Below are 15,630 nucleotides of genomic sequence, written 5' to 3' on the forward strand. Positions count from 1 at the left end.
ATAAATCTGTCAGCTTATTGTTGCACCCTCCCAATTAACGCCAGCTCACCACCGACATTAGCAACCACAATATAAAAATTCTATCTTTGAGCACTGGGCAGACAGGGATCTACCGGCCATTGGCAATCAATAAAACTATGTGACCTTTGACCCCATCCATTCCTGGAAATGGGTGGGTGCCGTATTAGATAAATTACATTCATTTTGTCCACAGCAATTCATATTTCCACTCAGGGCTCACACTGCCACCTGAGCTACAGTGTCTGAATTACCAGTAAACATACTTGTGTCCTCCGGGTGTTACCTGATACAAGTCGGCCCCTGGACAGTTTGATCTTATCTAATTCCAGTTGAAAGATAAACAGAAAGAACAAACTAGAGTACCTGTGAGATTGGGTTAACGTCTGCGGTGCTGCAGCGCTGAGACGACTCTGGTACATTCTTACTGCACAACGCTGAGGAAATCCTACCACACATGAGAAATGAGCCTCTGACTTTGCCAGAGGATTTGGCCGGGGGCCCGAAGCTTCTCGGCTCAATGGAGAGATGCCTGAGACCAACTTTTAATGCTTCATACCCGGTATGAAAGAGAGATGAGGAAGAGAGTGTGTTTCAAGATAACACAGCTGTGCTTTCTAATGCTTATTTTAGGAGGAGTTAAGCAAGACAAGTATCTATAAATTATTAATGTGCGTGTGGGTAAACTGGTTCTTCATACCGTCTCGACTTCCCGGGCGACACCAACGGAGGCTTGCTCGTAGACTTTGAAATTAATTTGAGCAGGAGTCAAAATTTTAGTTACAAAAAGTAAATAATTTATCTAAGGAAGAACAAAACGCTCGATTTGCATTCACCAAGGTAGCGGTAACTCATGCCAACAGCATCCCTGAAGCTTAGAAAGAAAATTATGTAACACCGGTTGGACCCTTTATAAATTACAGGAATAATAGTCACTCTCTTTCCCTGGCCATGTGAAAGCTCAGTAAAACCTTCAACCGTACAAAACCGAGTGTGTGAGTCACGGAAAAACAATCACTCGCATAGTAAAATGCTCAGTGATAAAACAACAATTTGTCGCACAATTTCTGATAGTGGGCGACTTTGAAGGGGGGATTCTGGCGTGGGTGAGACTGTGCCACCCACTTTGAGGCATCTCATCTCTTAAGGTGGGCTCGGATCTTTTGATAGTCTGTGACAGATTGGGGTCGGGCCATTGGACTGTTTGCGTGTTGAAGCCTTGAACCATTGGCTGGGCTAGCTTGGTGGGTGACAGGATATTTCTAAAGCCTTGGAGAGGGTCGTGACACCGAGGAGTTTGCCCAGTCTTGCGAACAGAGACCCTTAAAGAGCGCTGCATCTGAGGGCCTGGGACTGACAGCGGTCCAACCGGTATTATATCCTCACAAGCAGAAAACAGAGATCAACGTATGGACGTCTCTATGGATGCTATACAACAAACAACTCTGTGCGCCTATAGACAGAGGCCATTCAAACTTTTACCAGAGGGGATTTACGACATACAGTACACTGGTCATCCAGTCGCACCAACTGCATACTAACCAGTGCCACCTTTTGTTAAGGATGAGACATCAGATGTTGTGAACGCCTCCCTCTAGATCGGCCCTCTTCACTAGCCCAGGCACAGTTGTGTCATGAGGGAGAAAAGAGCCAGAAGTCTCTGAAATGCTTCAGTGGACTTCAATGTGGATGTCCATCTGACACATTTTCACGATGTTGTTTGAATAGGACACATTCTTAGCCCTTTGTGAGAGCCAACGCGAGAGTGGCAGAGATGCAAAGAGAGCTAACAGACAAGGCTGGCAGACCCACACTACGGCTCAGCGCTAAGCTGTCAGCCTGCTGAAGGGAGACCGACCGGCTTCGCAATCATCGCGACGCAGGCAAGTCGGGGCCCCTCGACCCAAATCTCCTTCAGGTCCGCAGTCAGTGAGAAAAGTGCTTGAGGAAAAACACGAAGCCATGGGCTGAAAATGTTATCTCAACGTAACATTTTAAACCTCTACAGCTGCTGCAGAGCGCCGCATCGAGCCCCCGGCCATTACGCAAGGTACGCTAAACCATGGACTCACTCCTTACCACTTTTGTGCAAACAAATGCAAAAGTGAAGTTCACAAATTCAGGCTCGACACACCAGGCTGAAGCTGACACACCCGTCAAATATCAGAGCGAATCTGCTGACTGTTTTAGATTCTGCAAGACAAAATGATACTGTTTATGTTTAAGTGACTGGTGCTCTGTCGGCCATGCAAAAACCACACCACAGTAGTTTCATAGCTTCAGATTTGACTTTCAGAATTCCACTTTGTTAAGCAGTGGGTCTTGCATTTCAGACAGAAGTACAGATATGAAGACAGGCAGCTATTTATCTGGCAGAATTAACCACATGGTAATGTTGTGCTAACAGTTAACTAGGAGTTGGGTGAAGCTCTTTCCCCAGATGACTCTGTACCGAATAAGCTTCAAATTGTTGCATTACACAAATAATGTGGTTAAAACCTTCATTTAGCATAAAAAACTAGGTTATATGTACCTCTGTATTGCCTTTTTTTCATATAAAATAACCCCATCTGAATGTTTGTCTTTACATTGAAACACAGACTAATTGATTCCATTTTTAGCTTTAGTGTTGGTAATTTAAAATAGAGCAGAATAACAGCTGCTGATGTTAGATTCAACTCTGCCAACATCTTGATTTCAGCACAGTAGAAGTGTCAGTCCTGACCACTCATTTTCAAATCGAACAATAAACGCCTCAAAAGTGGGCACTTCCTGAAAGAGCATCTCCGTTGTCTTTTTCCAAACCATTGAAAACCACTGAAATCCATTTTTTGGTGAATAAACTCTTACAGTTTCTTTGTAATTTTGTCTAAGGGCGATGGTAATATTTCCCGAGTTTCCTTAACACGGGAAATAAAACATTATATGACACTTGCAGAAATGCATTTCAAGAATTATACGATGTTTTTAAAGGAACTTTCAGCCCTAACTCTATAACGTAGCTTAATATTTATAGAAAGAACTAGTTTCGCAGTAAAGAGTCGAACACTCTGTCTTGTTTCCTCCACTGGGATCTGACAGGAAAATTTGATTCTTCCCCTGTCCTTCTTCTTTAATCATATGTCACAAAACTATTAACTCCAGAGAGCCATAGCAGGGACAGCAGGAAAACAGCTCCTGATAAGCAGCAGACAAAGTGGTGAGTGGAAGAGGATGAAGAAAGATGAAGGAAAGGAAAGTCATTTCATCAACAATGTGAGAGCTCTTCAGAAACGCTGCCTCCCCTAGAAATAGGCTGCCTGTCTTCAACGGAAGCAAGGCCGACACGTGACCTTCTCTGTGCTTGGACCGAAGAAACATCCATTTATCCGTTAATTAATTGTAAACGCGGGGCAAACGTTCTCTGACAGTAGGTTACAGTAGCGATTTAGGGCCATTAAAGAGACATTAAAGCAGAGCTTGTGAAAATTAGTTCTTCACCAAACTGAGACCAGGAAAAGGAAAGAGAGCCGAAGTGAAACAGGTACTCACTTCCTGCACAGAAAACATACAAATACCCTTTGTGTTCGGCGTGCCTGTGTGGTGACTAATCACACTCAAAGCAGCTAATGACTCATGCGGTTCTGGCTGGGGATTCAGACGGCAAGAGGGCTCTGGAAAGCTGCTGGTCCCTCCAATTCGAGATTACACACTCCATCCTCTCACACTGAGGCCATTGATCTCAGCGGGCATGGGGACAGGGGTTATTTAAACTGGCTCGATAACACGCTTAAGAGGGGCCAAGTTAAAATTTGGCAAGACAAGGCAAGAGATTTGGAGCTAAGCTGGAGAGGAGACAATTTAGTTTATGGGTCTGAAGAAAAACCAGTCAGAAAGGTGCAGAGAGTAAAAGATCTGGCTCGCGACTTTGGTTTGTGGGAACTGTAAGTAGGTTGTAAGTAGTAAAATCTTTAATTAGCCAGTAAGCCGTAGCTGGCGTGTCTGCTAAATATCAGATAATCTTTGCTGACTCTTTTTATATTCTGCAAGAAAAAAAGAAAAGTAGCTTAACAGGCTCAGATTTAACAACCAAAATTCCAGTTAGTAGCAGATGTGACCACTTCTTCCTTTTAACAGTCAGAAATATCACCATGCTAATTTTACTGGTCTTGTGCATGGCTTGCCAATTAACGCCTTGGGTTGGGAAAAACTCGGGTTGACCTTTTCTTCTTTTCAACTTGTTGTGAACCGCACGGCCTCCTGCTATACATTTTATGGCTATGTCGCACCCATATTAAGTAGGTTGGAAGCAATAAAACCTCTTCTTTGTGTTAATTATTCAGTAAGAAAACACAAAGTGGCTGCTAATAACGAAAGGTACCGGTGTGATGTTTAATTGCACCTCTGCATTGCCAGTGATTTGTGCGTACCTGGGAGACTGGCAGCTCTTCTAACATCCATCTGTTTCCTAACTTCCTGTAGCGCTGTTAAGCTGCTGTGGAGCTACACTCAACACACCAGCAGCAGATGATCTCAGATATGCTCATTTTCTCCCCCCCCCCCACCTCTTCATTCTCAGCCTCTTTCTGGCACCGACGCACGTGTGTTTCTGCTGTGTGTGCACGCCCCGAAGGTGTAAATTGTAAACCTGGAGATGGTGTGAGTGGATAAAAATAAACAAATCAATTTAAATACATTTGATTAACATACGAGGGAGGGAGATGTATTATTTAGTTTCGCCCCGCAAATGTGCGAGAGGCGAGTTTTTCTAACACAGCTTTCCGAAAGAAATAGACACCAGGGAGCTCCATACAGTGACCTCAGTGGAATCAATCATTTCTTATTTTGCATCAAAAAGAATCAAATTACTGCGGCATCAATTGATTTCTAAGAAGTAGAACCTTTTACTGGAATTGGACAAAAGTTCTCAATTTACCAAAGAGATTTTCCAGTTGTTACAATGCTAGAAGTGTTTTTTGTTCGCTTTGTTTTTATATCAGCATAAAAATGCAAGAAGGTTTTTTACAAAGACTAAGAGGAAAAACGTTTTTGACTAATTAAAACTTTTCTGTATGCTTTGGTCGACCCTGTTGTGCGGCTCTTTTGTCAGCATTTAAATGCACTTTAGTTTTAAAATGACATTGACAGTTCATTTCATTTTTAAATTATCTTTTCTTCCACTCACAGTTATTTTATGAGTTAGTAAAGTTACTAAATATGCTTTAGTGAATGCTGTGCTTTACAAAAACACAGAATGCGGCCCTCGTTACTTTACTTTTCGTTACTCTTTTAAAATTGCCATTGAGTTGTGTGTGTCCGATCGCCTCATCAATAAACCTCCGCAAGTCACTAATTTTTTCTCTCTCTTTTACTGAATTCTTAATTACGTTGTCAAACTACTCGCTAACATTGCCGTCTGTTGCTGGATGTTTTGATCTGGACTCACACGACAGGACTGTGAAGTCAGGTTGCGTCACACACTCAAGCAGAAGCTTCATGCATATTCTTCTCTTTAATCTTGAAATCAACAACTCAACCCACCCTATAGGATATTTCTTTGATTATTAAAACCGATCAGGGAGCACTTAATGCACCACCCCGCGTGATCTCATATAAGAGATGCATATGAAATAAACACTGCAGTGCAACAACTTGACACAACTTTGCAATGAAGGCTGAAGGTGAAACTAGGGCCAACATGTGGTATCTGTTCTTCAGGGAGAACAAGAAGTGAGATTTTAACTGTCAGCCTTACTATCCGTCAGCAGTCGTGTGCAGCATAAGAACGATACCGGTCAGTTGCTTCTACAGTAGACCCGCGTCTCTCTGTGGTCGCTGTGAAAGTGCTTGTGACCACCCAGACATTATCCCAAAAATCCAAATATCACGATCATGACATTAATCAGGGTGGCCCAGATGGATAGGTTAGGAGTTCAGGAGGTTTAAGGCTGGATCTATAAACCCCTCACATCACCAGATTAATTTGGCCAAACCGTGGTGGCGAGTAAGGTTCAATGACTGACTGGAGGGGGGGAATCGGTGGATAGTGGCACGTGAAACTCCTCTGGTATGAGCTCAGCGTTTGGGAAAATGACCCGATAAGTGCAACGTGAGTGAACCAAAGCACTAAAACTGCAGTCACAAAACTAAAACAATGAACTGAAAAGGGCTCAAAAGCTCTTTCTACAGAAATCTGGCCCAGTGTTATCCTAATTACATTACATCATTATGAGGAACTATGAGGTGAAAGTCTTTCTGGGTTAAATGTTTAAGTAATGGTTTAAGGGTCAGAGGTCAAATTTAAGCAGCTAGCGGCCAATAGCGTGATGTCTGAGTGGCCACTACACCAGCTGTGGCCGAAAGACTGCAGAGGTCAAAGGTGAAGGTTCTGGCGTTAGCTCTTGGGAACAAAGCCAATAACGGATCAGGTGCACGAGACACAGATATCACGTTGAGCAGATTCAATCTCAGACACAGTTGCAGCACGTCCACAGCAAGACGACGTTTTCATCCCCGGCGTAAGGCGGTCAGAGAAGTTTGGCTGAGAAATGAAACGGACACAAATGCGGATACGCTGGCGGGACTTTATCCAAGAATTCCCCATTTTTAATGATGTGCTGACTCTGTGGAATACCAACTAGGTGAGGAAAGAAGCAAAAAAGAGCTGTGTCCTTCAACTGTTTATCAGCAGCACCAAACGCCCAGAGAGGCAGGAGCTTACAGCCTATTCTCACATCAGCACTTCATAAAAAAAAAAAAAAAACAGGAAAGAATTGCTGAATATAGATATTTCAAACAGGGTGACATCACACGTTAGAAACCACCAAACAACTTGCGAATATGTAGAATGTGACAAATTATTATAATCTGCGGCAGAAGCTGATGAAACTTTGATGCTGCCTTGAAGAGCGTGTTCTTATCCAGCTGTAAAGACTAATGTTTGTCTTCTGCCAGACCTTCGAGGAGAGCCCCCTGGCCAAGCACAAAGAGAGGGACCCTTCTCTTTGTGTGGGTGAGCTGTTCAGCTGTGGTCTCATCTACGCTTGTAATGATTGGCCCGGTGGGCCGCTTTAGTCCCTCCCAGGCTAAAGACTGAAGTTGATTGATGGATTGGTTTGTCCAATCTCCTCTGGGTTTCGGCAGCAGGGGACTCCCTCTGCAAAAGGGTTTCGATATCCTTTGCAAGAGGTACGCAGACTTTGACGTTGAGTCCCCATCCAAAAGCTCTAAATGGAAACTAGGCACCGATTTTCTTTTTCTTTTTTCTTCTATTTGACACGTGTTTACAGTTGGCTCACTGGACTCAGGGATTTGGGAGCTGTCCAGTGCTGAAAACATGTTTTCAGTTTTCACTCCAGTCACTGTGAAGTCATTATTAGTCCGAAACCTATTCCCTCCCTCTCCGTAAACGAACCACAAAGCTCAAAGAAATCAGAAAATTCACACCTCAGTTCATAGTCAAGTTCGCATCTTCTGCCCATACAGCCGAAAAGAAAAAAAAAAAGAAGCATCTGATACAACCTGAACCGTTTAAGGGCATAATCGTAAAACAACAAGCCTGTGGCTCCCTCAGAGGTGAAGCTAATTTTGATCATACCTGGACCGCTATAAACGAGCGCTGGTACTCATTTGCATTTATATAGCCCCATTCTGTAGGCTATTAACACTATATTAAGGAGGAATGAAACCCATAATCACCTAAGTGACATATCAGAGTGGGCACTTTCTTACCACGGAGGATAATGGTAAACTCTGACAGAGAATATTCCCATTGGCTTCCACTGAAAATGTGCCACCACAAAGACTCTTAAAATGTATTCTTAAAAGTTGGTGGGGGGAAAAAAATGTTAATTAATTTTCTAATGATTATTTTCATCCAAAAATAATGAAAAATGGCCATGGATGTTTGGTTAAGCCCACAATGTACCTTCAAACTCAAAGGTATTCGAAAAAAGAGACAGATTTTCCAGTCAGCTAATACATTTAGCTATTTCAGTTGATGTTTTCTCCAATAATTAAGACAGCATGATGAAAACAATGCTCTATATTCCTTTTATGTTCATAAAAGACAAATAAAAAGGCAGAAAAAAAATCACACCTAAGAAGCTAGACCTATTTTTTTGGGGCATTTATGGTTAAATAATGATCAAAAATAGTTACTATTCGTGAGTGGAATGATTCATTCTCATCTACTGTCTCCACAGTGTTGGCTCTATCTAAGAGCATCTCTCATGACCTCTTTTTTCATCTTCCACTGATACAGAGTGACTCCTCCACTTGCAGACGGCTCAGAGCCAGACATGATAAACAATACTGAGGCTGAATGAGTGCAAAGTGTGCAGCAACAGACTGCGAGGCAGCTGAACCGAGCTCCTACTCTATTTTAGAATCAAACCCTTTTCTTCCCCACAACACCGCTCTCTGATCCCTCCGCTCGTACGAGTGCACTCATCTACACGCATACATGACCACGAGAGCAGCTGCTGTGCTGTATGCGAGCCGGGCCTCATGGATGGCCACACACCCTTTCAAACACACACACACACACACACACACACACACACACACACCGAGTCGGACAGAATGAAAAATGCATGCTGTAAACTTTCAGCGGTGTCTCTTCGCCTTGTTCCTCACTGCTCTCCTCTCTTCTCATCCCACATCCGCCGCTGCTTTTGTGTTACCTCTCACAAACAGGCATCTCCTGAGCTCGAGCTCCCCTCTAATGTGGCGTTGCCTAGTTAACCTCGTCCTGCTTTATGGCACTGACACGCAGCTGGTGGTGGGCGCACTAACAAGGCCAGAGAAGAAAAGACTTGGACTCCTCCAGACTCGAGCGCTGAATAGAAACTGAATGGGCTTTATTGGGCTGCAGGAGCTCTCATATTCTCAGACAATACAGCTCATTTGTCAAGGTGACCCAAACTGTTCTCTCCCTTCACTGTGATTTGTATATGCTAGTGTTTGTTTACAGAGCAGACACTCATCAATGTGGGGCTCTCCAAAAATCTGGTCGCCTGCTTGGCAGCAGGAAATCAGTCTTTTTTACCTCCATTTCCTCACATCTTTTCATTTGATAGTTGCAGCAAACCAAAGTTGGTTTATAAGGAAGAAAGGAGATAAAACACAGCAAAGCGTCCATAGATCATTAGAAGCCCGGTTTCTATAGAGCATCTTTAATGTCGTGGCCAGGTGACCCCGGCTTCTGGAAATGCACCAATATCAGAGCTGATTTTGGCAGCTGCTCAACACATGTTGTTTGTCCACCAAAAGGTTCTGATTTACATAATGGATCTCACAAACACCTGTTCAAGTGTTCAGATCCGCTTCCAGGATTGCATCACCCCCAACAGAAGGCGCCCTCACCTTTGATTTCTTTTAATGTTGTCATCTGCGGAGGAAGGCTTGGAGGAGGCGAACCAGAGCCCGAGTTCTGGTGATTTGAAGACAAGGTCTCCTGAGATGAAACCATGTAAATGACGCACTAACAGGGGCTACTTGGTGAGTTGATGATTTATGCATGAACCTACACGGGCCGTAAATATAGACGGATATTAAAAGCCTTGACCTGTAAATAATTTAAGATATCCCGAACGGGTGCGATTTATGCGCGTCTCGTAAGATGACGCTGTGACGGTGCGAAGAAAGGGGCTGAATGATCCAGGGGGGAAACACTTATTACTTACACTTATTTCATACGAACCACAGTAGCATTGTTAAAACTGGCTACCGCATGCGTTGTTCCGATTGCCCTGAAAGTGCGTTTTATAGTAACCAAAGAACGAAAACACGTGAAATCGCTTTTTCGGCAGCTGAGCGGTCTCAGGCGCCTCCGGTGACTTGAGAAATGACACACTGACCAAATGACTGATTTCATGAAGCATGCGTGCGAAGAATGCTGATGCGTTCTCGCTTTTTTCCTCTTACCGTATCTGACAAACCAAGACGCGTCTCGGTGGTGCAATCCTGAGGAATGTGAGCGAAAGCTTTGCGCCTCAGTGCAGGTGCTCTCCAAAGCTCCCAACACGGGGCGCAGACACGGCAAACGACGGAACAAGGGTGAAACAGCACTTTGCAGAGGCTGAGGAGACCGGGGTGAAGGTCTGCGCCAGCGCTCCGGGTCTTGGACTTTTCACTCCTTCCTCAACACCATCCTCTCCCCACTGAGTAGCAGCCAATGCGCCGGTCAGACACTGATATCTGGCAGATCGGAATAGATGCGCACACAGAGAGGGAGAGAAGAGAGAGAGAAGAGAGAGAGAGAGAGATGCTCCCCCTCCTCACCAGCAGCAACGATGAAGGAGAGAAGCAAAATCGGTTTGAACAAAGGGGCAGCAAAGCGGTGACAGGCAGACGGCTCCAGCGCCCCCCATTCAAAGAGGGGGGGGTACGAGGGTGGACGGGAGGGGAGAGTGGGGGTGAAAGAGGAGAGAGGGAGGGAGTACTTTATGTTGCCATAATCCGATCCCCGCATAAACCTCAAAGGTTGATCCGGTGTCTGCGCATTAAATTTGCACATGAGCTTACATTCTTACAGTCTGATCATCAGTCAGACTCCCCCCGTGTCACGACCCCACATCCTCGATTTCCACACATACACACACACGCACGCATCCTAGAAATGTTACAACTCGTGCAATCGCACACAGCCCTCAGGCCTTCTGCTCTTCTGCGAGACCAACTTAAAGATCATTTGGTATCTATCCAATTGACGCGTGCAGGTGTAACATTTCATTAATGCCGGGCAGAATTAATGGAAGCGACCACTCAGTGAAAGTTGCCTCAGGGGCATCTTCAAACCTGGCAGCACAGAACAGATGCAGAGGGGTCAACAACCCAAACTGCATCAGTCTCCATTGCTTTATTAAAAAAAAAAAAAAAAAAAAAAAAAAGTGTTGCTGATAGCGGCTATGTATCCTGGCTGTCTGATCAGAGGTTGGGCTCAGACACTGATTTGTGCCGCTGATAAAGTGACAAGGAGAGCAGCAGACTCCTCTTTGTTATTCATCATTCTGTAGGTCTGCTGTCTGACGCTCTGTGCTCAAGATGGATTTGAATTATGCATCTTCGCTGGTGTAATGGAGACAGGAGTTGGTTCTGGAATCTTATTAGAGCCACTAATCATGATAATCACAGTGACTCTAATCTAAAATCTTTATTTACCCTATCAGCTAATTTCACTCATTCAAACACTGAGTGTTTTAGAGCTGAGGCTTTTTAATGAGTTGGGGTGAGGTAGTAGGGCGTTCTCTAGAACCTCAGATCAGTCAGTGTAGTGTTGTATCCCAGCTGACTGACCTCACCTGTGCATCAGTCATTAGACATTCAAGACATTTTTATTCCAGACTTTCTGACTTTATTAAAATTCCAGTGGAGATGTCAAAGTTTCCTAAGAGACCAAACTGACATTTCTGGAAACTTTAAAAAGCATTAACAATCAAGTCTTAGACTGAAATATTTCACTAATATGCAGCATCGGTACACAAGGCTAGCACAGGGTATAGTGTATATGTTGTATGTACTTTAAAGCACTGTGAGAGAAGAGAATTTATCCTTTAAAGTTAATTAAATTTAAGATGACGTGTCAGTTTGTTCGTTATACAGATCCACCTGAACAGCTATGTTTGCAAACAGTTGAGAAAAGAGCAGTCCTGTTAAAGAATTGGTGATTTGAAGAACCATCTGTTCGTCACTCTCTATCGCTAAACAAAACAACTTGCGTTCTGACAATCTCTGACAGCTAGCGAGGAGTCATAGCTCTGTTTGTAGATAGTGTGTGGATGGGTGATTCTCGCAGTCTTCATAAAGAAGATTTGCACAGAGTAGTCACTCTAGTCACTTAAGAGTAAGGTCTGAAACACTGACAATCCAGCTGCCTTGTCATGTAAAGTTGCACCAACTGATTTTTTTTTGTCCAGCAGGGAGACACAACAGTAAGGTTGTATTTTAAAGTTGTAGGCATATGGTAAGAATAAAAAATAATCGTGCAAACTGAATGTTTCTTGAGCCTTCTTCCAAATTTTTATTTGAACAAAGTCAGAAACATTAGAACGATTTGGCACTAATTGTTGTAGATGCAAATGTTAAGGCTGTAATGCAAGTCTTAGACTAGAAATTCCACACTTTATGCACTTGTGATAAAAGTAAACATCCATGGTCTCCTCCAAAATTATACATATATATATATATATATATATATATGTATATATATGTATGTATATATATGTATATATATACATACACATATACATACATATATATATATATACATATATATATATATATACATACACATATACATACATATATATATATACATACACATACACATATACATACATATATATATATATATATACATACACATACACATATACATACATATACATATACATATACATACACATACACATATACATACATATACATACACATATACATACACATACACATATACATACATATATATACATACATATACATACACATACACATATACATACATATATATACATACATATATATATATATACATACATATATATATATATATATGTGTGTGTGTGTCATATTGGGTAATTTGTATTACCCAAATTGGGTAAAGTAATATGGGGTAAAAGGGACAATGGAAGATCTGGAAGAATATTTTGAGATAAAATTACACATCTGCTGTGCATAAAAAACTAAACAAAACAACAACAAAAAAACACTCCAAAGAAGCAGCAGGAAGGAATAGCTGACATATAGCTGACATTAGTAATGGTGCACCCTACCAAATAAAAACAGGAAGAGTCGTCAGAGAAAAACTCATCTGCGACCTTGACACAAAAGCTAATTTACTAGCAAAGACATGGCTTTGATGCTGGGAAATGGAAGGGATACGGGGGAGATGAAATGGGTCGAATGTCAGTATGAGTGAGGTTGAATGTGGAGATGGAAGATGTTTCTTGGTTTCTATAATTAAAGAGGAAGCAAAGAAGAGAAAAGGATGCGGAGACAGAGGGTCAACAACAGAGAGCAGTTAGAAACACTTTAAGGTAAGTGTAAGAAATAGAATGACATCAGATCTGGTCCTGTTCTTGAACCATAAGTTACAATAACACCATCGTATGTGGTAGATAATTCAACATCTGGATAGGACAGAGTTATTATGGAATAAGTGATGTGGAAAACTGAAGGAAAAAACTAAATGGAGAAACCTAGCTATACAAAGTCCTAAAATCATGCCATATTTTCACTTTTATTTGCGTTTGATACAAGGGGTGAGTTGACTTCACGTTACAGTTTTTGTCTGTTTTTGATATAAATGTTTAATTAAAGTAGCTTTGGGGGAAACCAAATCTGGGGTTGAACTGGAGGTCACAGGATGTATCATTCATAGAACGTGTTGGAGGCAATGATTCGTGAAGCCTGTGGTGTTTTCAGACAGCTGAAAGTCGAAACACAGCGCGGCTGCTTGACGTATACGAGCTTCTGTTGTGAATTCACCGTTGGGAAATGCTGACACGTCAGGGAAAGTGATGACACCTGCATGAATGTGACAATCTTCGTACTGTTCCCTTTTGCATTTCACTTTTGCAGGACTGGGGGTCGAATGCACGGGGGAAAAACTTGTTGTAATTCAAGCGTAAATTGATCTGCTAGAAACTGGATGGATCTTCTGTCGGCAGTGCCACTGATCTGTTTCCAATCCAGTGAGGCATGGGAGTTTCAGATAACAACTACCGATTAGTCCGACTGAACAGTGTAGTCTTACAGTTTGTGGCATTCTGATGTAAAGGGAATTAAAAATGCTTTTTTTGTTGTAACCTAGTATCCAAAGCCAAAGCAAATGTGGAATAAATGCACATCTGATCAACATAAAAGCTTTTCCTGTTTGTTCTCAGCGGGTAGTCACACAACAGAATAAACTGAGGTTAGTTCATAACCATCTAAATACCTCATCATGGTCTGTTTGTGTTTATATTTTTCTTTGTTTTTTGAAAAAAAGAAGAAAATGTTGTTTGAGAAGCTCCCTTTCAAATGCAAAATCTAAAGCAGTTTGATGACTTGAATCATTTGTGTTCTCCTCTAATCCTGTTGCACACGTCAGGTCTTAGCTCGATTCAGTTGGCATCCAACCACAATAGTGCGTTTTGTAATACTTATATACATGAGACAGAAGGAGAAAATATATGCAAATTGCAGTAACAGACACACACGCGCACACCCGCACACAAAATACAAGCAGCACTTCTTTCTCTGATTCCCGTGAACCAGTAGTTGGTTTATTTTCCAAGTAACACGTTTGCAGACGTGTTTGTTGATGGGGCCCTCATCAGCGGCTGCGAGGGCGACCGCGAAAAAACAGAGACAAACCGAGCAGTGGGGGATTCATCAGGCTCCTACTTCATCCCGCATTCCCTCACAACACGACAGGAGGAGGAGCGGAAAGAGATGCAGAAAACACTCGCTCTGAGAGTTTTACCACAAAGGCCTGGAGGAAGTGCTCCTGGGATCATCAGCACACGCGAACTAACGCTGCAGGGTGAAAATGTTTGTTCTAAGCCGATTTTATTTGCTCGGTAGCTGAACCGCTGCGGCGGAGGAGATAATGTGAAGACAAAACACCCTAAATTATATTTACTCAACGCACACTGCAGCAAGTTAAAACGGACAAGTTTGTTTTTATCAGATTTAAATTCTGGATTACGCAGATTTAGAGCACACCCGTAATGTAGCGCACATAGGCACTAATTCACGACCAGGGACGGACACACACACACACACACACACACACACACACACACAGTCGTGAAAAGAGGTTTGGCTCGGCCTTAATGTGAGCTGTGACTTTTAGAAATGTCAGGCGCATCGCCAAACAGACAAACAATGTCAGTCACTCTCCAGCAGCAATGGAGAACTCACAACACTCAAGGGAGGAAGGATGAAGACGAAGGCACACACACACACACACACACACACAAAAAGACTTCTTGAAAGCTATTATAACGTCTTAACGAAAGCAAAATAGCACTTCCAAGAAAACGCACGCAGCCCTCAGTAGAAAAGTGAGAGCATAATGAGGCTTTCAGCAGCGTCATGATTTCTCCACGCTGGTTCACACGGTGTGTTTAGATTCCTGTGTTAGTTTATTATTTGCTGTGCGCGAAGAGATCAAACAAGCCCGTAACTAAGGCTCATAAATAGAGGGGAAACAGGATATCTCCCAGTGGAGAGAAGTCTGAACTAAACCCCAGCCTTTGCGCTGATGGGGCGGTTGTTCAGACTGCAGACCACGCTGGGTTTAAATGTTTCCCAGCCAAACGGCCCCATCTGAGAGGCAGCAGGGCGGTCGCAGAGGAAGTCAAGGAGACGTGGTTGGCACTGATGTGAACCACATTTAAAACTTCCATACTGTCTAACCACAGGCCCGCTGGTTGATGTTTGCTTTAGCCTAATTTCCACTTCTCCATGTCTGTAATTCCTGAGGTCTTTTGATGCAAGACACCACGTACAGTAGATGTCACCACTGGCATCTGTTTACATTATTATCATAGTTTGAGGCGGTTTCACAGGAGGAGAACTTCTCCTGTTACAATATGATGCTCAGGCCTTCAACACTGAATAATGGAACACTCCTGCTCTGGATTT

The 15,630-nt window shown here is 42.8% G+C and overlaps 1 protein-coding gene across 1 annotated transcript in view; it reads right to left on the minus strand.

Moving 5' to 3' along the window:
• Positions 1 to 10,283, minus strand: part of LOC125010832 (neurocan core protein-like) — a 43,292-nt gene extending 33,009 nt beyond the window's left edge. Inside the window, exon 1 of the mRNA XM_047589686.1 lies at positions 9,925 to 10,283. The gene's annotated coding sequence lies outside the window, so the exon portion shown is untranslated. The remainder of the gene's footprint in view (positions 1 to 9,924) is intronic.
• Positions 10,284 to 15,630: the final 5,347 nt, after the last annotated feature.

This window comes from Mugil cephalus, chromosome 7, assembly GCF_022458985.1.
Source record: "Mugil cephalus isolate CIBA_MC_2020 chromosome 7, CIBA_Mcephalus_1.1, whole genome shotgun sequence".
Taxonomy (NCBI): Eukaryota; Metazoa; Chordata; class Actinopteri; order Mugiliformes; family Mugilidae; genus Mugil; species Mugil cephalus.